The sequence below is a fragment of the Hyla sarda genome, chromosome 2 (genome assembly GCF_029499605.1).
Source record: "Hyla sarda isolate aHylSar1 chromosome 2, aHylSar1.hap1, whole genome shotgun sequence".
NCBI lineage: Eukaryota > Metazoa > Chordata > Amphibia > Anura > Hylidae > Hyla > Hyla sarda.
This window is the reverse complement of record NC_079190.1, coordinates 181,051,386-181,074,854: the sequence shown is the minus strand read 5'-3', so window position 1 is coordinate 181,074,854 and position 23,469 is coordinate 181,051,386. Positions and strand designations below refer to the sequence as shown.

The 23,469-nt window shown below is 49.4% G+C and overlaps 9 non-coding genes across 9 annotated transcripts; all 9 read right to left on the bottom strand.

The window, feature by feature from the left end:
- Positions 1 to 97: 97 nt before the first annotated feature.
- Positions 98 to 169, bottom strand: TRNAC-GCA (transfer RNA cysteine (anticodon GCA)). Its single transcript has one exon. It is a non-coding gene; the product is annotated as a tRNA-Cys (tRNA).
- A 3,203-nt stretch (positions 170 to 3,372) lies between these two features.
- Positions 3,373 to 3,444, bottom strand: TRNAC-GCA (transfer RNA cysteine (anticodon GCA)). Its single transcript has one exon. It is a non-coding gene; the product is annotated as a tRNA-Cys (tRNA).
- Positions 3,445 to 6,648: 3,204 nt separating this feature from the next.
- TRNAC-GCA (transfer RNA cysteine (anticodon GCA)) lies at positions 6,649 to 6,720 on the bottom strand. The gene has a single exon. It is a non-coding gene; the product is annotated as a tRNA-Cys (tRNA).
- A 3,776-nt stretch (positions 6,721 to 10,496) lies between these two features.
- Positions 10,497 to 10,568, bottom strand: TRNAC-GCA (transfer RNA cysteine (anticodon GCA)). The gene has a single exon. It is a non-coding gene; the product is annotated as a tRNA-Cys (tRNA).
- Positions 10,569 to 13,772: 3,204 nt separating this feature from the next.
- TRNAC-GCA (transfer RNA cysteine (anticodon GCA)) lies at positions 13,773 to 13,844 on the bottom strand. The gene has a single exon. It is a non-coding gene; the product is annotated as a tRNA-Cys (tRNA).
- A 3,256-nt stretch (positions 13,845 to 17,100) lies between these two features.
- TRNAC-GCA (transfer RNA cysteine (anticodon GCA)) lies at positions 17,101 to 17,172 on the bottom strand. Its single transcript has one exon. It is a non-coding gene; the product is annotated as a tRNA-Cys (tRNA).
- Positions 17,173 to 18,977: 1,805 nt separating this feature from the next.
- TRNAC-GCA (transfer RNA cysteine (anticodon GCA)) lies at positions 18,978 to 19,049 on the bottom strand. The gene has a single exon. It is a non-coding gene; the product is annotated as a tRNA-Cys (tRNA).
- Positions 19,050 to 20,696: 1,647 nt separating this feature from the next.
- On the bottom strand, positions 20,697 to 20,768 carry TRNAC-GCA (transfer RNA cysteine (anticodon GCA)). The gene has a single exon. It is a non-coding gene; the product is annotated as a tRNA-Cys (tRNA).
- A 1,699-nt stretch (positions 20,769 to 22,467) lies between these two features.
- TRNAC-GCA (transfer RNA cysteine (anticodon GCA)) lies at positions 22,468 to 22,539 on the bottom strand. Its single transcript has one exon. It is a non-coding gene; the product is annotated as a tRNA-Cys (tRNA).
- Positions 22,540 to 23,469: the final 930 nt, after the last annotated feature.

The following is a 23,469-nucleotide window of genomic DNA, read 5'->3' as shown; positions in this document are numbered from 1 at the left end:
AGGCGACCAAAATCTTGCAGTGTAAAGCTAGTGGGGGTCTGCTATAAACAACATATGTAGGATGTGGTTAAGCTGTAAAAAAAAGCATGCATGTGTTAGGGGGCACTCGGATTTGAACCAAGGACCTCTTGATCTGCAGTCAAATGCTCTACCACTGAGCTATACCCCCGCAACATGCAGCTCATCTGTACCTCAACATTTTTAATTTTCTGCAATAAACTACATATGTGGGATACGGTTAAGCTTGTAAAGAAAAAAAATGTGTGTTACGGGCACTCGGACCTCTTTACATGCAGTCAAATGCTCTACCACTGAGCTTCAGCCCCACAACATGTGGCTTGTTTGTACCTCAACGTTGCCTCCAGCCCTTCACACCAACTACCACCACTGCCTCCAGCCCTTCAGCCCACCACCCAGGGCCACTCACTTCCACACCAACAACCTTCTTCCTATGGCGCCTCCCCCCCACCACCACCACTACATATGTAGGATATGGTTAAGTCGTAAAGCAAAAAAATGTGTGTTAGGGGGCACTCGGATTTGAGCCAAGGACCTCTTGATCTGCAGTCAAATGCTCTACCACTGAGCTATACCCCCGCAACACATGGCTTGCCAGGGTAACCGCACAGAGGGGGGATTCGAAGCTAAGTCCGAACTAGCTCTCGGCTTGCCTGTACTATCCCAGTCAAATGTATATGAACCGGTGGGGAAAAAAATGATTTTGTCAAAACAGGCCAAGACCACAGTCATCCTTGCTAGTTTCCATGAAGCTCTCATGGTCTAGTGGTTAGAGCTGCTGCCTTGGAGCAGAGAGGTTGTGAGTTCAAGTCCTGTGAACACCCTGAAGCTCGTTTGGAGAAATTGTGGCAGCATAGTGTGGAAGCGGAGGAGTGTGTGTGTGTGTGTGAAGTGGTTGATGGTCGGGCACCCATAAGGTGTTGGAGAAGGAGCTCTGGTGTGGATGGCTGTGGTAGCTGGTATGTGAGTGTGGGTGGGAAGATTCCATAGGAAGAAGGTTGTTGGTGTGGAAGTGAGTGGTCCCGGTTCCTGGGTGGTAGTTGGTGTGAAGGGCTGGTGGCAATGGTGGTAGCTGGTGTGGAGGCAGTGGTGGTAGTTGGTGTGAAGGGCTGGAGGCAATGGTGGATTGCAGAGGAGGTTTTCGTGATATAAAAAAAAGGCAAATAAAATCCCCCATCTTTTTATTTTCAACATCCCACATGCTTCGACAGACACAACACCACTTTTGGCAGATCCCCAACCTAGAATCCTCCATTCCAGGCAGTGGACCACCTTCCACGATGCCCCACAACTACACCTTCCTCCGCAACGCCCTCTAACCACTTACTTACCTCGACAACTGCTCTCCTTGACATCCTCCTCGCCTCAGTCCATCCAGCGACATGCTCCAGGGTCTTCAGGGACATTGCTCTCCATTCCGCTCTTCCTGACATCCACCTCGCCTCAGTCCATCCATGCACCGATATCTTCCAATCCCATGAGTGGTGGTGGTGTGGGTGGGAAGGTTCCATAGGAAGAAGGTTGTTGGTGTGGAAGTGAGTGGTCCCGGTAATTGGTGTGAAGGGCTGGTGGCAGTGGTGGTAGTTGGTGTGGAGGCAGTAGTGGTAGTTGGTGTGAAGGGCTGGAGGCAATGGTGGATTGCAGAGGAGGTTTTCTTGATATAAAAAAAAAAAAAAAAAAAAGGCAAATAAAATCCCCCATCTTTTTATTTTCAACATCCCACATGCTTCGACAGACACAACACCACTTTTGGCAGATCCCCAACCTAGACTCCTCCATTCCAGGCAGTGGACCACCTTCCACGATGCCCCACAACTACACCTTCCTCCGCAACGCCCTCTAACCACTCACCTCGACAACTGCTCTCCTTGACATCCTCCTCGCCTCAGTCCATCCAGCGACATGCTCCAGGGTCTTCAGGGACATTGCTCTCCATTCCGCTCTTCCTGACATCCACCTCGCCTCAGTCCATCCATGCACCGATATCTTCCAATCCCATGAGTGGTGGTGGTGTGGGTGGGAAGGTTCCATAGGAAGAAGGTTGTTGGTGTGGAAGTGAGTGGTCCCGGTAATTGGTGTGAAGGGCTGGTGGCAGTGGTGGTAGTTGGTGTGGAGGCAGTAGTGGTAGTTGGTGTGAAGGGTTGGAGGCAATGGTGGATTGCAGAGGAGGTTTTCTTGATAAAAAAAAAAAAACAAAACAAAAAAAAGGCAAATAAAATCCCCCATCTTTTTATTTTCAACATCCCACATGCTTCGACAGACACAACACCACTTTTGGCAGATCCCCAACCTAGACTCCTCCATTCCAGGCAGTGGACCACCTTCCACGATGCCCCACAACTACACCTTCCTCCGCAACGCCCTCTAACCACTCACCTCGACAACTGCTCTCCTTGACGTCCTCCTCACCTCAGTCCACCTTCCACGATGCCCCACAACTACACCTTCCTCCAACCACTTACCTCGACAACTGCTCTCCTTGACATCCTCCTCGCCTCAGTCCACCTTCCACAATGCCCCACAACTACACCTTCCTCCAACCACTTACCTCGACAACTGCTCTCCTTGACATCCACCTCGCCTCAGTCCATCCATGCACCGATATCTTCCAATCCACCAGACATCCCAGGTTCTCACGATCCATCTCTTTTAACAGCTGCCATCTTCAGGGTCTTGACAGGATTCGAACTCACAACCTCTTCGCTCCAAGGTGGCTGCTCTAACCACTATGCCGTGGGAGCTGCTTGTCTGGCATATGCGGCGACCAAGGTCTTGGCCTGTTTTGGCACACAGAGCAACTGCACAGAGGAAAGGGGGGGGGGGGGGGGACTCCAACCTAAGGTGGAGCTAGCTCTCAACTGGCTATGTCAAGATCTCTGAATGCTAAGTGGTTAGCCTTGCCACCTTACAGTGTGAAGGTGGTGGGTTCAATCTATAAATGTAACTTAGATGTAAGTTTTGTCAAACCACAAAAAGATCAAAGAGTTACATTCGTAGATCTTAAAGGGATACTCGTGTGTCAATTTTTTTTTTTTAAATTAACTGGTGCCAAAAAGTTAGACAGATTAGTAAATGACTTGTATTTAAAGCTCTTTACTCTTATCAGCTGCTTTATACTACAGAGGAAGTTGTATGGTTCTTTTCTGTCTGACCACAATGCCCCACCAAGAAAAAATTGTGCATTAGCGGGCATTTGTATTTGAACCAAGGACCTCTTGAACCTCTGCGCTCCAGGGTGGCTGCTCATCAACTGGATGAGGCGACCAAAATCTTGCAGTGTAAAGCTAGTGGGGGTCTGCTATAAACAACATATGTAGGATGTGGTTAAGCTGTAAAAAAAAGCATGCATGTGTTAGGGGGCACTCGGATTTGAACCAAGGACCTCTTGATCTGCAGTCAAATGCTCTACCACTGAGCTATACCCCCGCAACATGCAGCTCATCTGTACCTCAACATTTTTAATTTTCTGCAATAAACTACATATGTGGGATACGGTTAAGCTTGTAAAGAAAAAAAATGTGTGTTACGGGCACTCGGACCTCTTTACATGCAGTCAAATGCTCTACCACTGAGCTTCAGCCCCACAACATGTGGCTTGTTTGTACCTCAACGTTGCCTCCAGCCCTTCACACCAACTACCACCACTGCCTCCAGCCCTTCAGCCCACCACCCAGGGCCACTCACTTCCACACCAACAACCTTCTTCCTATGGCGCCTCCCCCCCACCACCACCACTACATATGTAGGATATGGTTAAGTCGTAAAGCAAAAAAATGTGTGTTAGGGGGCACTCGGATTTGAGCCAAGGACCTCTTGATCTGCAGTCAAATGCTCTACCACTGAGCTATACCCCCGCAACACATGGCTTGCCAGGGTAACCGCACAGAGGGGGGATTCGAAGCTAAGTCCGAACTAGCTCTCGGCTTGCCTGTACTATCCCAGTCAAATGTATATGAACCGGTGGGGAAAAAAATGATTTTGTCAAAACAGGCCAAGACCACAGTCATCCTTGCTAGTTTCCATGAAGCTCTCATGGTCTAGTGGTTAGAGCTGCTGCCTTGGAGCAGAGAGGTTGTGAGTTCAAGTCCTGTGAACACCCTGAAGCTCGTTTGGAGAAATTGTGGCAGCATAGTGTGGAAGCGGAGGAGTGTGTGTGTGTGTGTGAAGTGGTTGATGGTCGGGCACCCATAAGGTGTTGGAGAAGGAGCTCTGGTGTGGATGGCTGTGGTAGCTGGTATGTGAGTGTGGGTGGGAAGATTCCATAGGAAGAAGGTTGTTGGTGTGGAAGTGAGTGGTCCCGGTTCCTGGGTGGTAGTTGGTGTGAAGGGCTGGTGGCAATGGTGGTAGCTGGTGTGGAGGCAGTGGTGGTAGTTGGTGTGAAGGGCTGGAGGCAATGGTGGATTGCAGAGGAGGTTTTCGTGATATAAAAAAAAGGCAAATAAAATCCCCCATCTTTTTATTTTCAACATCCCACATGCTTCGACAGACACAACACCACTTTTGGCAGATCCCCAACCTAGAATCCTCCATTCCAGGCAGTGGACCACCTTCCACGATGCCCCACAACTACACCTTCCTCCGCAACGCCCTCTAACCACTTACTTACCTCGACAACTGCTCTCCTTGACATCCTCCTCGCCTCAGTCCATCCAGCGACATGCTCCAGGGTCTTCAGGGACATTGCTCTCCATTCCGCTCTTCCTGACATCCACCTCGCCTCAGTCCATCCATGCACCGATATCTTCCAATCCCATGAGTGGTGGTGGTGTGGGTGGGAAGGTTCCATAGGAAGAAGGTTGTTGGTGTGGAAGTGAGTGGTCCCGGTAATTGGTGTGAAGGGCTGGTGGCAGTGGTGGTAGTTGGTGTGGAGGCAGTAGTGGTAGTTGGTGTGAAGGGCTGGAGGCAATGGTGGATTGCAGAGGAGGTTTTCTTGATATAAAAAAAAAAAAAAAAAAAAGGCAAATAAAATCCCCCATCTTTTTATTTTCAACATCCCACATGCTTCGACAGACACAACACCACTTTTGGCAGATCCCCAACCTAGAATCCTCCATTCCAGGCAGTGGACCACCTTCCACGATGCCCCACAACTACACCTTCCTCCGCAACGCCCTCTAACCACTTACTTACCTCGACAACTGCTCTCCTTGACATCCTCCTCGCCTCAGTCCATCCAGCGACATGCTCCAGGGTCTTCAGGGACATTGCTCTCCATTCCGCTCTTCCTGACATCCACCTCGCCTCAGTCCATCCATGCACCGATATCTTCCAATCCCATGAGTGGTGGTGGTGTGGGTGGGAAGGTTCCATAGGAAGAAGGTTGTTGGTGTGGAAGTGAGTGGTCCCGGTAATTGGTGTGAAGGGCTGGTGGCAGTGGTGGTAGTTGGTGTGGAGGCAGTAGTGGTAGTTGGTGTGAAGGGTTGGAGGCAATGGTGGATTGCAGAGGAGGTTTTCTTGATAAAAAAAAAAAAACAAAACAAAAAAAAGGCAAATAAAATCCCCCATCTTTTTATTTTCAACATCCCACATGCTTCGACAGACACAACACCACTTTTGGCAGATCCCCAACCTAGACTCCTCCATTCCAGGCAGTGGACCACCTTCCACGATGCCCCACAACTACACCTTCCTCCGCAACGCCCTCTAACCACTCACCTCGACAACTGCTCTCCTTGACGTCCTCCTCACCTCAGTCCACCTTCCACGATGCCCCACAACTACACCTTCCTCCAACCACTTACCTCGACAACTGCTCTCCTTGACATCCTCCTCGCCTCAGTCCACCTTCCACAATGCCCCACAACTACACCTTCCTCCAACCACTTACCTCGACAACTGCTCTCCTTGACATCCACCTCGCCTCAGTCCATCCATGCACCGATATCTTCCAATCCACCAGACATCCCAGGTTCTCACGATCCATCTCTTTTAACAGCTGCCATCTTCAGGGTCTTGACAGGATTCGAACTCACAACCTCTTCGCTCCAAGGTGGCTGCTCTAACCACTATGCCGTGGGAGCTGCTTGTCTGGCATATGCGGCGACCAAGGTCTTGGCCTGTTTTGGCACACAGAGCAACTGCACAGAGGAAAGGGGGGGGGGGGGACTCCAACCTAAGGTGGAGCTAGCTCTCAACTGGCTATGTCAAGATCTCTGAATGCTAAGTGGTTAGCCTTGCCACCTTACAGTGTGAAGGTGGTGGGTTCAATCTATAAATGTAACTTAGATGTAAGTTTTGTCAAACCACAAAAAGATCAAAGAGTTACATTCGTAGATCTTAAAGGGATACTCGTGTGTCAATTTTTTTTTTTTAAATTAACTGGTGCCAAAAAGTTAGACAGATTAGTAAATGACTTGTATTTAAAGCTCTTTACTCTTATCAGCTGCTTTATACTACAGAGGAAGTTGTATGGTTCTTTTCTGTCTGACCACAATGCCCCACCAAGAAAAAATTGTGCATTAGCGGGCATTTGTATTTGAACCAAGGACCTCTTGAACCTCTGCGCTCCAGGGTGGCTGCTCATCAACTGGATGAGGCGACCAAAATCTTGCAGTGTAAAGCTAGTGGGGGTCTGCTATAAACAACATATGTAGGATGTGGTTAAGCTGTAAAAAAAAGCATGCATGTGTTAGGGGGCACTCGGATTTGAACCAAGGACCTCTTGATCTGCAGTCAAATGCTCTACCACTGAGCTATACCCCCGCAACATGCAGCTCATCTGTACCTCAACATTTTTAATTTTCTGCAATAAACTACATATGTGGGATACGGTTAAGCTTGTAAAGAAAAAAAATGTGTGTTACGGGCACTCGGACCTCTTTACATGCAGTCAAATGCTCTACCACTGAGCTTCAGCCCCACAACATGTGGCTTGTTTGTACCTCAACGTTGCCTCCAGCCCTTCACACCAACTACCACCACTGCCTCCAGCCCTTCAGCCCACCACCCAGGGCCACTCACTTCCACACCAACAACCTTCTTCCTATGGCGCCTCCCCCCCACCACCACCACTACATATGTAGGATATGGTTAAGTCGTAAAGCAAAAAAATGTGTGTTAGGGGGCACTCGGATTTGAGCCAAGGACCTCTTGATCTGCAGTCAAATGCTCTACCACTGAGCTATACCCCCGCAACACATGGCTTGCCAGGGTAACCGCACAGAGGGGGGATTCGAAGCTAAGTCCGAACTAGCTCTCGGCTTGCCTGTACTATCCCAGTCAAATGTATATGAACCGGTGGGGAAAAAAATGATTTTGTCAAAACAGGCCAAGACCACAGTCATCCTTGCTAGTTTCCATGAAGCTCTCATGGTCTAGTGGTTAGAGCTGCTGCCTTGGAGCAGAGAGGTTGTGAGTTCAAGTCCTGTGAACACCCTGAAGCTCGTTTGGAGAAATTGTGGCAGCATAGTGTGGAAGCGGAGGAGTGTGTGTGTGTGTGTGTGTGTGTGTGTGTGTGTGAAGTGGTTGATGGTCGGGCACCCATAAGGTGTTGGAGAAGGAGCTCTGGTGTGGATGGCTGTGGTAGCTGGTATGTGAGTGTGGGTGGGAAGATTCCATAGGAAGAAGGTTGTTGGTGTGGAAGTGAGTGGTCCCGGTTCCTGGGTGGTAGTTGGTGTGAAGGGCTGGTGGCAATGGTGGTAGCTGGTGTGGAGGCAGTGGTGGTAGTTGGTGTGAAGGGCTGGAGGCAATGGTGGATTGCAGAGGAGGTTTTCTTGATATAAAAAAAAAGGCAAATAAAATCCCCCATCTTTTTATTTTCAACATCCCACATGCTTCTTGACATCGACCTCGCCTCAGTCCATCCATGCACCGATATCTTCCAATCCACCAGACATCCCAGGTTCTCACGATCCATCTCTTTTAACAGCTGCCATCTTCAGGGTCTTGACAGGATTCGAACTCACAACCTCTTCGCTCCAAGGCGGCTGCTCTAACCACTATGCCGTGGGAGCTGCTTGTCAGGCATATGCGGCGACCAAGGTCTTGGCCTGTTTTGGCACACAGAGCAACTGCACAGAGGAAAGGGGGGGGGGGGGACTCCAACCTAAGGTGGAGCTAGCTCTCAACTGGCTATGGGAAGCCCGTTGGCTTCCTGGCTATGGTTGGGAAGATTCCATAGGAAGAAGGTTGTTGGTGTGGAAGTGAGTGGTCCCGGTTCCTGGGTGGTAGTTGGTGTGAAGGGCTGGTGGCAATGGTGGTAGCTGGTGTGGAGGCAGTGGTGGTAGTTGGTGTGAAGGGCTGGAGGCAATGGTGGATTGCAGAGGAGGTTTTCGTGATATAAAAAAAAGGCAAATAAAATCCCCCATCTTTTTATTTTCAACATCCCACATGCTTCGACAGACACAACACCACTTTTGGCAGATCCCCAACCTAGAATCCTCCATTCCAGGCAGTGGACCACCTTCAACGATGCCCCACAACTACACCTTCCTCCGCAACGCCCTCTAACCACTTACTTACCTCGACAACTGCTCTCCTTGACATCCTCCTCGCCTCAGTCCATCCAGCGACATGCTCCAGGGTCTTCAGGGACATTGCTCTCCATTCCGCTCTTCCTGACATCCACCTCGCCTCAGTCCATCCATGCACCGATATCTTCCAATCCCATGAGTGGTGGTGGTGTGGGTGGGAAGGTTCCATAGGAAGAAGGTTGTTGGTGTGGAAGTGAGTGGTCCCGGTAATTGGTGTGAAGGGCTGGTGGCAGTGGTGGTAGTTGGTGTGGAGGCAGTAGTGGTAGTTGGTGTGAAGGGCTGGAGGCAATGGTGGATTGCAGAGGAGGTTTTCTTGATATAAAAAAAAAAAAAGGCAAATAAAATCCCCCATCTTTTTATTTTCAACATCCCACATGCTTCGACAGACACAACACCACTTTTGGCAGATCCCCAACCTAGAATCCTCCATTCCAGGCAGTGGACCACCTTCCACGATGCCCCACAACTACACCTTCCTCCGCAACGCCCTCTAACCACTTACTTACCTCGACAACTGCTCTCCTTGACATCCTCCTCGCCTCAGTCCATCCAGCGACATGCTCCAGGGTCTTCAGGGACATTGCTCTCCATTCCGCTCTTCCTGACATCCACCTCGCCTCAGTCCATCCATGCACCGATATCTTCCAATCCCATGAGTGGTGGTGGTGTGGGTGGGAAGGTTCCATAGGAAGAAGGTTGTTGGTGTGGAAGTGAGTGGTCCCGGTAATTGGTGTGAAGGGCTGGTGGCAGTGGTGGTAGTTGGTGTGGAGGCAGTAGTGGTAGTTGGTGTGAAGGGTTGGAGGCAATGGTGGATTGCAGAGGAGGTTTTCTTGATAAAAAAAAAAAAACAAAACAAAAAAAAGGCAAATAAAATCCCCCATCTTTTTATTTTCAACATCCCACATGCTTCGACAGACACAACACCACTTTTGGCAGATCCCCAACCTAGACTCCTCCATTCCAGGCAGTGGACCACCTTCCACGATGCCCCACAACTACACCTTCCTCCGCAACGCCCTCTAACCACTCACCTCGACAACTGCTCTCCTTGACGTCCTCCTCGCCTCAGTCCACCTTCCACGATGCCCCACAACTACACCTTCCTCCAACCACTTACCTCGACAACTGCTCTCCTTGACATCCTCTTCGCCTCAGTCCACCTTCCACAATGCCCCACAACTACACCTTCCTCCAACCACTTACCTCGACAACTGCTCTCCTTGACATCCACCTCGCCTCAGTCCATCCATGCACCGATATCTTCCAATCCACCAGACATCCCAGGTTCTCACGATCCATCTCTTTTAACAGCTGCCATCTTCAGGGTCTTGACAGGATTCGAACTCACAACCTCTTCGCTCCAAGGTGGCTGCTCTAACCACTATGCCGTGGGAGCTGCTTGTCTGGCATATGCGGCGACCAAGGTCTTGGCCTGTTTTGGCACACAGAGCAACTGCACAGAGGAAAGGGGGGGGGGGGGGACTCCAACCTAAGGTGGAGCTAGCTCTCAACTGGCTATGTCAAGATCTCTGAATGCTAAGTGGTTAGCCTTGCCACCTTACAGTGTGAAGGTGGTGGGTTCAATCTATAAATGTAACTTAGATGTAAGTTTTGTCAAACCACAAAAAGATCAAAGAGTTACATTCGTAGATCTTAAAGGGATACTCGTGTGTCAATTTTTTTTTTTTTAATTAACTGGTGCCAAAAAGTTAGACAGATTAGTAAATGACTTGTATTTAAAGCTCTTTACTCTTATCAGCTGCTTTATACTACAGAGGAAGTTGTATGGTTCTTTTCTGTCTGACCACAATGCCCCACCAAGAAAAAATTGTGCATTAGCGGGCATTTGTATTTGAACCAAGGACCTCTTGAACCTCTGCGCTCCAGGGTGGCTGCTCATCAACTGGATGAGGCGACCAAAATCTTGCAGTGTAAAGCTAGTGGGGGTCTGCTATAAACAACATATGTAGGATGTGGTTAAGCTGTAAAAAAAAGCATGCATGTGTTAGGGGGCACTCGGATTTGAACCAAGGACCTCTTGATCTGCAGTCAAATGCTCTACCACTGAGCTATACCCCCGCAACATGCAGCTCATCTGTACCTCAACATTTTTAATTTTCTGCAATAAACTACATATGTGGGATACGGTTAAGCTTGTAAAGAAAAAAAATGTGTGTTACGGGCACTCGGACCTCTTTACATGCAGTCAAATGCTCTACCACTGAGCTTCAGCCCCACAACATGTGGCTTGTTTGTACCTCAACGTTGCCTCCAGCCCTTCACACCAACTACCACCACTGCCTCCAGCCCTTCAGCCCACCACCCAGGGCCACTCACTTCCACACCAACAACCTTCTTCCTATGGCGCCTCCCCCCCACCACCACCACTACATATGTAGGATATGGTTAAGTCGTAAAGCAAAAAAATGTGTGTTAGGGGGCACTCGGATTTGAGCCAAGGACCTCTTGATCTGCAGTCAAATGCTCTACCACTGAGCTATACCCCCGCAACACATGGCTTGCCAGGGTAACCGCACAGAGGGGGGATTCGAAGCTAAGTCCGAACTAGCTCTCGGCTTGCCTGTACTATCCCAGTCAAATGTATATGAACCGGTGGGGAAAAAAATGATTTTGTCAAAACAGGCCAAGACCACAGTCATCCTTGCTAGTTTCCATGAAGCTCTCATGGTCTAGTGGTTAGAGCTGCTGCCTTGGAGCAGAGAGGTTGTGAGTTCAAGTCCTGTGAACACCCTGAAGCTCGTTTGGAGAAATTGTGGCAGCATAGTGTGGAAGCGGAGGAGTGTGTGTGTGTGTGTGAAGTGGTTGATGGTCGGGCACCCATAAGGTGTTGGAGAAGGAGCTCTGGTGTGGATGGCTGTGGTAGCTGGTATGTGAGTGTGGGTGGGAAGATTCCATAGGAAGAAGGTTGTTGGTGTGGAAGTGAGTGGTCCCGGTTCCTGGGTGGTAGTTGGTGTGAAGGGCTGGTGGCAATGGTGGTAGCTGGTGTGGAGGCAGTGGTGGTAGTTGGTGTGAAGGGCTGGAGGCAATGGTGGATTGCAGAGGAGGTTTTCGTGATATAAAAAAAAGGCAAATAAAATCCCCCATCTTTTTATTTTCAACATCCCACATGCTTCGACAGACACAACACCACTTTTGGCAGATCCCCAACCTAGAATCCTCCATTCCAGGCAGTGGACCACCTTCCACGATGCCCCACAACTACACCTTCCTCCGCAACGCCCTCTAACCACTTACTTACCTCGACAACTGCTCTCCTTGACATCCTCCTCGCCTCAGTCCATCCAGCGACATGCTCCAGGGTCTTCAGGGACATTGCTCTCCATTCCGCTCTTCCTGACATCCACCTCGCCTCAGTCCATCCATGCACCGATATCTTCCAATCCCATGAGTGGTGGTGGTGTGGGTGGGAAGGTTCCATAGGAAGAAGGTTGTTGGTGTGGAAGTGAGTGGTCCCGGTAATTGGTGTGAAGGGCTGGTGGCAGTGGTGGTAGTTGGTGTGGAGGCAGTAGTGGTAGTTGGTGTGAAGGGCTGGAGGCAATGGTGGATTGCAGAGGAGGTTTTCTTGATATAAAAAAAAAAAAAAAAAAAAAGGCAAATAAAATCCCCCATCTTTTTATTTTCAACATCCCACATGCTTCGACAGACACAACACCACTTTTGGCAGATCCCCAACCTAGAATCCTCCATTCCAGGCAGTGGACCACCTTCCACGATGCCCCACAACTACACCTTCCTCCGCAACGCCCTCTAACCACTTACTTACCTCGACAACTGCTCTCCTTGACATCCTCCTCGCCTCAGTCCATCCAGCGACATGCTCCAGGGTCTTCAGGGACATTGCTCTCCATTCCGCTCTTCCTGACATCCACCTCGCCTCAGTCCATCCATGCACCGATATCTTCCAATCCCATGAGTGGTGGTGGTGTGGGTGGGAAGGTTCCATAGGAAGAAGGTTGTTGGTGTGGAAGTGAGTGGTCCCGGTAATTGGTGTGAAGGGCTGGTGGCAGTGGTGGTAGTTGGTGTGGAGGCAGTAGTGGTAGTTGGTGTGAAGGGTTGGAGGCAATGGTGGATTGCAGAGGAGGTTTTCTTGATAAAAAAAAAAAAACAAAACAAAAAAAAGGCAAATAAAATCCCCCATCTTTTTATTTTCAACATCCCACATGCTTCGACAGACACAACACCACTTTTGGCAGATCCCCAACCTAGACTCCTCCATTCCAGGCAGTGGACCACCTTCCACGATGCCCCACAACTACACCTTCCTCCGCAACGCCCTCTAACCACTCACCTCGACAACTGCTCTCCTTGACGTCCTCCTCACCTCAGTCCACCTTCCACGATGCCCCACAACTACACCTTCCTCCAACCACTTACCTCGACAACTGCTCTCCTTGACATCCTCCTCGCCTCAGTCCACCTTCCACAATGCCCCACAACTACACCTTCCTCCAACCACTTACCTCGACAACTGCTCTCCTTGACATCCACCTCGCCTCAGTCCATCCATGCACCGATATCTTCCAATCCACCAGACATCCCAGGTTCTCACGATCCATCTCTTTTAACAGCTGCCATCTTCAGGGTCTTGACAGGATTCGAACTCACAACCTCTTCGCTCCAAGGTGGCTGCTCTAACCACTATGCCGTGGGAGCTGCTTGTCTGGCATATGCGGCGACCAAGGTCTTGGCCTGTTTTGGCACACAGAGCAACTGCACAGAGGAAAGGGGGGGGGGGGACTCCAACCTAAGGTGGAGCTAGCTCTCAACTGGCTATGTCAAGATCTCTGAATGCTAAGTGGTTAGCCTTGCCACCTTACAGTGTGAAGGTGGTGGGTTCAATCTATAAATGTAACTTAGATGTAAGTTTTGTCAAACCACAAAAAGATCAAAGAGTTACATTCGTAGATCTTAAAGGGATACTCGTGTGTCAATTTTTTTTTTTTAAATTAACTGGTGCCAAAAAGTTAGACAGATTAGTAAATGACTTGTATTTAAAGCTCTTTACTCTTATCAGCTGCTTTATACTACAGAGGAAGTTGTATGGTTCTTTTCTGTCTGACCACAATGCCCCACCAAGAAAAAATTGTGCATTAGCGGGCATTTGTATTTGAACCAAGGACCTCTTGAACCTCTGCGCTCCAGGGTGGCTGCTCATCAACTGGATGAGGCGACCAAAATCTTGCAGTGTAAAGCTAGTGGGGGTCTGCTATAAACAACATATGTAGGATGTGGTTAAGCTGTAAAAAAAAGCATGCATGTGTTAGGGGGCACTCGGATTTGAACCAAGGACCTCTTGATCTGCAGTCAAATGCTCTACCACTGAGCTATACCCCCGCAACATGCAGCTCATCTGTACCTCAACATTTTTAATTTTCTGCAATAAACTACATATGTGGGATACGGTTAAGCTTGTAAAGAAAAAAAATGTGTGTTACGGGCACTCGGACCTCTTTACATGCAGTCAAATGCTCTACCACTGAGCTTCAGCCCCACAACATGTGGCTTGTTTGTACCTCAACGTTGCCTCCAGCCCTTCACACCAACTACCACCACTGCCTCCAGCCCTTCAGCCCACCACCCAGGGCCACTCACTTCCACACCAACAACCTTCTTCCTATGGCGCCTCCCCCCCACCACCACCACTACATATGTAGGATATGGTTAAGTCGTAAAGCAAAAAAATGTGTGTTAGGGGGCACTCGGATTTGAGCCAAGGACCTCTTGATCTGCAGTCAAATGCTCTACCACTGAGCTATACCCCCGCAACACATGGCTTGCCAGGGTAACCGCACAGAGGGGGGATTCGAAGCTAAGTCCGAACTAGCTCTCGGCTTGCCTGTACTATCCCAGTCAAATGTATATGAACCGGTGGGGAAAAAAATGATTTTGTCAAAACAGGCCAAGACCACAGTCATCCTTGCTAGTTTCCATGAAGCTCTCATGGTCTAGTGGTTAGAGCTGCTGCCTTGGAGCAGAGAGGTTGTGAGTTCAAGTCCTGTGAACACCCTGAAGCTCGTTTGGAGAAATTGTGGCAGCATAGTGTGGAAGCGGAGGAGTGTGTGTGTGTGTGTGTGTGTGTGTGTGTGAAGTGGTTGATGGTCGGGCACCCATAAGGTGTTGGAGAAGGAGCTCTGGTGTGGATGGCTGTGGTAGCTGGTATGTGAGTGTGGGTGGGAAGATTCCATAGGAAGAAGGTTGTTGGTGTGGAAGTGAGTGGTCCCGGTTCCTGGGTGGTAGTTGGTGTGAAGGGCTGGTGGCAATGGTGGTAGCTGGTGTGGAGGCAGTGGTGGTAGTTGGTGTGAAGGGCTGGAGGCAATGGTGGATTGCAGAGGAGGTTTTCTTGATATAAAAAAAAAGGCAAATAAAATCCCCCATCTTTTTATTTTCAACATCCCACATGCTTCTTGACATCGACCTCGCCTCAGTCCATCCATGCACCGATATCTTCCAATCCACCAGACATCCCAGGTTCTCACGATCCATCTCTTTTAACAGCTGCCATCTTCAGGGTCTTGACAGGATTCGAACTCACAACCTCTTCGCTCCAAGGCGGCTGCTCTAACCACTATGCCGTGGGAGCTGCTTGTCAGGCATATGCGGCGACCAAGGTCTTGGCCTGTTTTGGCACACAGAGCAACTGCACAGAGGAAAGGGGGGGGGGGGGACTCCAACCTAAGGTGGAGCTAGCTCTCAACTGGCTATGGGAAGCCCGTTGGCTTCCTGGCTATGGTTGGGAAGATTCCATAGGAAGAAGGTTGTTGGTGTGGAAGTGAGTGGTCCCGGTTCCTGGGTGGTAGTTGGTGTGAAGGGCTGGTGGCAATGGTGGTAGCTGGTGTGGAGGCAGTGGTGGTAGTTGGTGTGAAGGGCTGGAGGCAATGGTGGATTGCAGAGGAGGTTTTCGTGATATAAAAAAAAGGCAAATAAAATCCCCCATCTTTTTATTTTCAACATCCCACATGCTTCGACAGACACAACACCACTTTTGGCAGATCCCCAACCTAGAATCCTCCATTCCAGGCAGTGGACCACCTTCCACGATGCCCCACAACTACACCTTCCTCCGCAACGCCCTCTAACCACTTACTTACCTCGACAACTGCTCTCCTTGACATCCTCCTCGCCTCAGTCCATCCAGCGACATGCTCCAGGGTCTTCAGGGACATTGCTCTCCATTCCGCTCTTCCTGACATCCACCTCGCCTCAGTCCATCCATGCACCGATATCTTCCAATCCCATGAGTGGTGGTGGTGTGGGTGGGAAGGTTCCATAGGAAGAAGGTTGTTGGTGTGGAAGTGAGTGGTCCCGGTAATTGGTGTGAAGGGCTGGTGGCAGTGGTGGTAGTTGGTGTGGAGGCAGTAGTGGTAGTTGGTGTGAAGGGCTGGAGGCAATGGTGGATTGCAGAGGAGGTTTTCTTGATATAAAAAAAAAAAAAAAAAAAAAGGCAAATAAAATCCCCCATCTTTTTATTTTCAACATCCCACATGCTTCGACAGACACAACACCACTTTTGGCAGATCCCCAACCTAGAATCCTCCATTCCAGGCAGTGGACCACCTTCCACGATGCCCCACAACTACACCTTCCTCCGCAACGCCCTCTAACCACTTACTTACCTCGACAACTGCTCTCCTTGACATCCTCCTCGCCTCAGTCCATCCAGCGACATGCTCCAGGGTCTTCAGGGACATTGCTCTCCATTCCGCTCTTCCTGACATCCACCTCGCCTCAGTCCATCCATGCACCGATATCTTCCAATCCCATGAGTGGTGGTGGTGTGGGTGGGAAGGTTCCATAGGAAGAAGGTTGTTGGTGTGGAAGTGAGTGGTCCCGGTAATTGGTGTGAAGGGCTGGTGGCAGTGGTGGTAGTTGGTGTGGAGGCAGTAGTGGTAGTTGGTGTGAAGGGTTGGAGGCAATGGTGGATTGCAGAGGAGGTTTTCTTGATAAAAAAAAAAAAAAAAAAAAAAAAAGGCAAATAAAATCCCCCATCTTTTTATTTTCAACATCCCACATGCTTCGACAGACACAACACCACTTTTGGCAGATCCCCAACCTAGAATCCTCCATTCCAGGCAGTGGACCACCTTCCACGATGCCCCACAACTACACCTTCCTCCGCAACGCCCTCTAACCACTCACCTCGACAACTGCTCTCCTTGACGTCCTCCTCGCCTCAGTCCACCTTCCACGATGCCCCACAACTACACCTTCCTCCAACCACTTACCTCGACAACTGCTCTCCTTGACATCCTCCTCGCCTCAGTCCACCTTCCACAATGCCCCACAACTACACCTTCCTCCAACCACTTACCTCGACAACTGCTCTCCTTGACATCCACCTCGCCTCAGTCCATCCATGCACCGATATCTTCCAATCCACCAGACATCCCAGGTTCTCACGATCCATCTCTTTTAACAGCTGCCATCTTCAGGGTCTTGACAGGATTCGAACTCACAACCTCTTCGCTCCAAGGTGGCTGCTCTAACCACTATGCCGTGGGAGCTGCTTGTCTGGCATATGCGGCGACCAAGGTCTTGGCCTGTTTTGGCTCACAGAGCAACTGCACAGAGGAAAAAAAAGCATGCATGTGTTAGGGGGCACTCGGATTTGAACCAAGGACCTCTTGATCTGCAGTCAAATGCTCTACCACTGAGCTATACCCCCGCAACATGCAGCTCATCTGTACCTCAACATTTTTAATTTTCTGCAATAAACTACATATGTGGGATACGGTTAAGCTTGTAAAGAAAAAAAATGTGTGGCACTCGGACCTCTTTACATGCAGTCAAATGCTCTACCACTGAGCTTCAGCCCCACAACATGTGGCTTGTTTGTACCTCAACGTTGCCTCCAGCCCTTCACACCAACTACCACCACTGCCTCCAGCCCTTCAGCCCACCACCCAGGGCCACTCACTTCCACACCAACAACCTTCTTCCTATGGCGCCTCCCCCCCACCACCACCACTACATATGTAGGATATGGTTAAGTCGTAAAGCAAAAAAATGTGTGTTAGGGGGCACTCGGATTTGAGCCAAGGACCTCTTGATCTGCAGTCAAATGCTCTACCACTGAGCTATACCCCCGCAACACATGGCTTGCCAGGGTAACCGCACAGAGGGGGGATTCGAAGCTAAGTCCGAACTAGCTCTCGGCTTGCCTGTACTATCCCAGTCAAATGTATATGAACCGGTGGGGAAAAAAATGATTTTGTCAAAACAGGCCAAGACCACAGTCATCCTTGCTAGTTTCCATGAAGCTCTCATGGTCTAGTGGTTAGAGCTGCTGCCTTGGAGCAGAGAGGTTGTGAGTTCAAGTCCTGTGAACACCCTGAAGCTCGTTTGGAGAAATTGTGGCAGCATAGTGTGGAAGCGGAGGAGTGTGTGTGTGTGTGTGTGTGTGTGAAGTGGTTGATGGTCGGGCACCCATAAGGTGTTGGAGAAGGAGCTCTGGTGTGGATGGCTGTGGTAGCTGGTATGTGAGTGTGGGTGGGAAGATTCCATAGGAAGAAGGTTGTTGGTGTGGAAGTGAGTGGTCCCGGTTCCTGGGTGGTAGTTGGTGTGAAGGGCTGGTGGCAATGGTGGTAGCTGGTGTGGAGGCAGTGGTGGTAGTTGGTGTGAAGGGCTGGAGGCAATGGTGGATTGCAGAGGAGGTTTTCTTGATATAAAAAAAAAAAAAAAAAAGGCAAATAAAATCCCCCATCTTTTTATTTTCAACATCCCACATGCTTCTTGACATCGACCTCGCCTCAGTCCATCCATGCACCGATATCTTCCAATCCACCAGACATCCCAGGTTCTCACGATCCATCTCTTTTAACAGCTGCCATCTTCAGGGTCTTGACAGGATTCGAACTCACAACCTCTTCGCTCCAAGGCGGCTGCTCTAACCACTATGCCGTGGGAGCTGCTTGTCAGGCATATGCGGCGACCAAGGTCTTGGCCTGTTTTGGCACACAGAGCAACTGCACAGAGGAAAGGGGGGGGGGGACTCCAACCTAAGGTGGAGCTAGCTCTCAACTGGCTATGTCAAGATCTCTGAATGCCTCAGTCCACCTTCCACAATGCCCCACAACTACACCTTCCTCCAACCACTTACCTCGACAACTGCTCTCCTTGACATCCACCTCGCCTCAGTCCATCCATGCACCGATATCTTCCAATCCACCAGACATCCCAGGTCATACAATGACTTGTATTTAAAGCTCTTTACTCTTATCAGCTGCTTTATACTACAGAGGAAGTTGTATGGTTCTTTTCTGTCTGACCACAATGCCCCACCAAGAAAAAATTGTGCATTAGCGGGCATTTGTATTTGAACCAAGGACCTCTTGAACCTCTGCGCTCCAGGGTGGCTGCTCATCAACTGGATGAGGCGACCAAAATCTTGCAGTGCAAAGCTAGTGGGGGTCTGCTATAAACAACATATGTAGGATGTGGTTAAGCTGTAAAAAAAAGCATGCATGTGTTAGGGGGCACTCGGATTTGAACCAAGGACCTCTTGATCTGCAGTCAAATGCTCTACCACTGAGCTATACCCCCGCAACATGCAGCTCATCTGTACCTCAACATTTTTAATTTTCTGCAATAAACTACATATGTGGGATACGGTTAAGCTTGTAAAGAAAAAAAATGTGTGTTACGGGCACTCGGACCTCTTTACATGCAGTCAAATGCTCTACCACTGAGCTTCAGCCCCACTACTACATATGTAGGATATGGTTAAGTCGTAAAGCAAAAAAAATGTGTGTTAGGGGGCACTCGGATTTGAGCCAAGGACCTCTTGATCTGCAGTCAAATGCTCTACCACTGAGCTATACCCCCGCAACACATGGCTTGCCAGGGTAACCGCACAGAGGGGGGATTCGAAGCTAAGTCCGAACTAGCTCTCGGCTTGCCTGTACTATCCCAGTCAAATGTATATGAACCGGTGGGGAAAAAAATGATTTTGTCAAAACAGGCCAAGACCACAGTCATCCTTGCTAGTTTCCATGAAGCTCTCATGGTCTAGTGGTTAGAGCTGCTGCCTTGGAGCAGAGAGGTTGTGAGTTCAAGTCCTGTGAACACCCTGAAGCTCGTTTGGAGAAATTGTGGCAGCATAGTGTGGAAGCGGAGGAGTGTGTGTGTGTGTGTGAAGTGGTTGATGGTCGGGCACCCATAAGGTGTTGGAGAAGGAGCTCTGGTGTGGATGGCTGTGGTAGCTGGTATGTGAGTGTGGGTGGGAAGATTCCATAGGAAGAAGGTTGTTGGTGTGGAAGTGAGTGGTCCCGGTTCCTGGGTGGTAGTTGGTGTGAAGGGCTGGTGGTAGCTGGTGTGGAGGCAGTGGTGGTAGTTGGTGTGAAGGGCTGGAGGCAATGGTGGATTGCAGAGGAGGTTTTCTTGATATAAAAAAAAAAAAAAAAAGGCAAATAAAATCCCCCATCTTTTTATTTTCAACATCCCACATGCTTCTTGACATCGACCTCGCCTCAGTCCATCCATGCACCGATATCTTCCAATCCACCAGACATCCCAGGTTCTCACGATCCATCTCTTTTAACAGCTGCCATCTTCAGGGTCTTGACAGGATTCGAACTCACAACCTCTTCGCTCCAAGGCAGCTGCTCTAACCACTATGCCGTGGGAGCTGCTTGTCAGGCATATGCGGCGACCAAGGTCTTGGCCTGTTTTGGCACACAGAGCAACTGCACAGAGGAAAGGGGGGGGGGGACTCCAACCTAAGGTGGAGCTAGCTCTCAACTGGCTATGTCAAGATCTCTGAATGCCTCAGTCCACCTTCCACAATGCCCCACAACTACACCTTCCTCCAACCACTTACCTCGACAACTGCTCTCCTTGACATCCACCTCGCCTCAGTCCATCCATGCACCGATATCTTCCAATCCACCAGACATCCCAGGTCATACAATGACTTGTATTTAAAGCTCTTTACTCTTATCAGCTGCTTTATACTACAGAGGAAGTTGTATGGTTCTTTTCTGTCTGACCACAATGCCCCACCAAGAAAAAATTGTGCATTAGCGGGCATTTGTATTTGAACCAAGGACCTCTTGAACCTCTGCGCTCCAGGGTGGCTGCTCATCAACTGGATGAGGCGACCAAAATCTTGCAGTGCAAAGCTAGTGGGGGTCTGCTATAAACAACATATGTAGGATGTGGTTAAGCTGTAAAAAAAAGCATGCATGTGTTAGGGGGCACTCGGATTTGAACCAAGGACCTCTTGATCTGCAGTCAAATGCTCTACCACTGAGCTATACCCCCGCAACATGCAGCTCATCTGTACCTCAACATTTTTAATTTTCTGCAATAAACTACATATGTGGGATACGGTTAAGCTTGTAAAGAAAAAAAATGTGTGTTACGGGCACTCGGACCTCTTTACATGCAGTCAAATGCTCTACCACTGAGCTTCAGCCCCACTACTACATATGTAGGATATGGTTAAGTCGTAAAGCAAAAAAAATGTGTGTTAGGGGGCACTCGGATTTGAGCCAAGGACCTCTTGATCTGCAGTCAAATGCTCTACCACTGAGCTATACCCCCGCAACACATGGCTTGCCAGGGTAACCGCACAGAGGGGGGATTCGAAGCTAAGTCCGAACTAGCTCTCGGCTTGCCTGTACTATCCCAGTCAAATGTATATGAACCGGTGGGGAAAAAAATGATTTTGTCAAAACAGGCCAAGACCACAGTCATCCTTGCTAGTTTCCATGAAGCTCTCATGGTCTAGTGGTTAGAGCTGCTGCCTTGGAGCAGAGAGGTTGTGAGTTCAAGTCCTGTGAACACCCTGAAGCTCGTTTGGAGAAATTGTGGCAGCATAGTGTGGAAGCGGAGGAGTGTGTGTGTGTGTGTGTGAAGTGGTTGATGGTCGGGCACCCATAAGGTGTTGGAGAAGGAGCTCTGGTGTGGATGGCTGTGGTAGCTGGTATGTGAGTGTGGGTGGGAAGATTCCATAGGAAGAAGGTTGTTGGTGTGGAAGTGAGTGGTCCCGGTTCCTGGGTGGTAGTTGGTGTGAAGGGCTGGTGGTAGCTGGTGTGGAGGCAGTGGTGGTAGTTGGTGTGAAGGGCTGGAGGCAATGGTGGATTGCAGAGGAGGTTTTCTTGATATAAAAAAAAAAAAAAAAAGGCAAATAAAATCCCCTATCTTTTTATTTTCAACATCCCACATGCTTCTTGACATCGACCTCGCCTCAGTCCATCCATGCACCGATATCTTCCAATCCACCAGACATCCCAGGTTCTCACGATCCATCTCTTTTAACAGCTGCCATCTTCAGGGTCTTGACAGGATTCGAACTCACAACCTCTTCGCTCCAAGGCGTCTGCTCTAACCACTATGCCGTGGAAGCTGCTTGTCAGGCATATGCGGCGACCAAGGTCTTGGCCTGTTTTGGCACACAGAGCAACTGCACAGAGGAAAGGGGGGGGGGGGGGGACTCCAACCTAAGGTGGAGCTAGCTCTCAACTGGCTATGTCAAGATCTCTGAATGCTAAGTGGTTAGCCTTGCCACCTTACAGTGTGAAGGTGGTGGGTTCAATCTATAAATGTAACTTAGATGTAAGTTTTGTCAAACCACAAAAAGATCAAAGAGTTACATTCGTAGATCTTAAAGGGATACTCGTGTGTCAATTTTTTTTTTTTAAATTAACTGGTGCCAAAAAGTTAGACAGATTAGTAAATGACTTGTATTTAAAGCTCTTTACTCTTATCAGCTGCTTTATACTACAGAGGAAGTTGTATGGTTCTTTTCTGTCTGACCACAATGCCCCACCAAGAAAAAATTGTGCATTAGCGGGCATTTGTATTTGAACCAAGGACCTCTTGAACCTCTGCGCTCCAGGGTGGCTGCTCATCAACTGGATGAGGCGACCAAAATCTTGCAGTGCAAAGCTAGTGGGGGTCTGCTATAAACAACATATGTAGGATGTGGTTAAGCTGTAAAAAAAAGCATGCATGTGTTAGGGGGCACTCGGATTTGAACCAAGGACCTCTTGATCTGCAGTCAAATGCTCTACCACTGAGCTATACCCCCGCAACATGCAGCTCATCTGTACCTCAACATTTTTAATTTTCTGCAATAAACTACATATGTGGGATACGGTTAAGCTTGTAAAGAAAAAAAATGTGTGTTACGGGCACTCGGACCTCTTTACATGCAGTCAAATGCTCTACCACTGAGCTTCAGCCCCACAACATGTGGCTTGTTTGTACCTCAACGTTGCCTCCAGCCCTTCACACCAACTACCACCACTGCCTCCAGCCCTTCAGCCCACCACCCAGGGCCACTCACTTCCACACCAACAACCTTCTTCCTATGGCGCCTCCCCCCCACCACCACCACTACATATGTAGGATATGGTTAAGTCGTAAAGCAAAAAAATGTGTGTTAGGGGGCACTCGGATTTGAGCCAAGGACCTCTTGATCTGCAGTCAAATGCTCTACCACTGAGCTATACCCCCGCAACACATGGCTTGCCAGGGTAACCGCACAGAGGGGGGATTCGAAGCTAAGTCCGAACTAGCTCTCGGCTTGCCTGTACTATCCCAGTCAAATGTATATGAACCGGTGGGGAAAAAAATGATTTTGTCAAAACAGGCCAAGACCACAGTCATCCTTGCTAGTTTCCATGAAGCTCTCATGGTCTAGTGGTTAGAGCTGCTGCCTTGGAGCAGAGAGGTTGTGAGTTCAAGTCCTGTGAACACCCTGAAGCTCGTTTGGAGAAATTATGGCAGCATAGTGTGGAAGCGGAGGAGTGTGTGTGTGTGTGTGAAGTGGTTGATGGTCGGGCACCCATAAGGTGTTGGAGAAGGAGCTCTGGTGTGGATGGCTGTGGTAGCTGGTATGTGAGTGTGGGTGGGAAGATTCCATAGGAAGAAGGTTGTTGGTGTGGAAGTGAGTGGTCCCGGTTCCTGGGTGGTAGTTGGTGTGAAGGGCTGGTGGCAATGGTGGTAGCTGGTGTGG